This window comes from Mustela nivalis, assembly GCF_964662115.1.
Source record: "Mustela nivalis genome assembly, chromosome: 13".
NCBI lineage: Eukaryota > Metazoa > Chordata > Mammalia > Carnivora > Mustelidae > Mustela > Mustela nivalis.
Window position 1 is genome coordinate 75,157,088 of NC_139032.1, and position 1,216 is coordinate 75,158,303.

A 1,216-nucleotide genomic window follows, 5' to 3' on the forward strand; every position below is an offset into this window, starting at 1 on the left:
TGAACTTAAAACTCTAGGTACCTTGTCTCTGTGTCTCTGAAACTCCTAGAGTCAGAAACTCCTAGAGACAACTTTGAGAGTGTGTTAGAAGGAGTCACATGGCCTGGATCAATGGGGATCCGAAGCTGGAAAAGCTGGGATGCCCTGAGCTCTTGACACCTCCCCAAGACAGAGTTGATGCTGAATGTTCTGCATGGAGCATGGGTGTAGCATGGATAAACACCCAGAGGCTGGGGAGGTAGAGTGAAAATATTTGAAGCTGGCAAGTCTGGTCAATTAATATGTGCTTGTGAGGCATTTTCAAAGCTGAAAGATCTTTTGTAAGTGCCAAGTGATATTAATTATTAGTATGAGGGCAGGTCCTGCCAGCAAAGTAAGAGGCGCCCGTATTTATGTGTGTGCCTATGAGTTACCTGCTGGTGAGGCTGTGCGTGCCGATCCTCCAGTGGGGAGGGCAAAATTCAGTAAATGGGTGTTAGGGAGAGAGGCAAGAGAATCTAACATCTCCTTCGCATGGTGTAGGCATCTGGTCTTTCAGGAGAGAATCGCTCTCAGTCTTGCTGGAGTCCTGCTCAGAAGGTAAAGATCTCAGTGGGGCCACCCATAGGGAATGAGCGTGCCAATGCTTATAGCCTGGGCTGAATCAGGCAAACTGGGAGATGCATGGTTAGTGCTTTACCAAAAGGTAAAGCAGGGCCATAAATGGGAGAAAAATGAACCCTGAGCTCAGAGACGGAAACAATACACAACCTGTCAGAAAGTAGAGTCCAGGGTAGGTCTGGAAAGCGGTTCAGAAGAGAGTGATGAATGGTGTGAGGGCCTGGCAGCTGTGTGAGTGCTGGATGCCTCCTGCTTAGCGTGGAGTGACCTGGTCTCTTAAAAGCTCTCAGGAGGGGTGCTTGGGTGTCTCAGTTGGTTGAGCGTCTGACTCTTGGTTTCAGCTCAGGTCATGATCTCAGGGTCCTGAGATCTGGCCCTGTGGCAGGCTCTGTGCTCAGTGTACTCTGCTGGAGACTATCTCCCTCTCCCTCTCCCCTGATCTTCTCCCTGCTTGCACTTTCTCTCTCTAAAATAAATGGGTAAAATCTTAAGAAGAAAAGAAAGAGAGAAAGAGAAAAAGAGAGAGAGAGAAAGGAAGAAAGGCAAGCTTTCTGAACAGTCAGGTGAACCTAAAGTCTTTTGTGCCTTCTCAGAAGGCACATCCCAGGCATGTTTC

The 1,216-nt window shown here is 48.4% G+C and overlaps 1 long non-coding RNA gene across 1 annotated transcript in view; it reads left to right on the top strand.

Moving 5' to 3' along the window:
- Positions 1 to 476: 476 nt before the first annotated feature.
- The window catches only part of LOC309846347, a 2,235-nt gene continuing 1,495 nt past the window's right edge, over positions 477 to 1,216 (top strand). Inside the window, exon 1 of the long non-coding RNA XR_014301859.1 lies at positions 477 to 579. This is a non-coding gene — a long non-coding RNA (uncharacterized lncRNA). The remainder of the gene's footprint in view (positions 580 to 1,216) is intronic.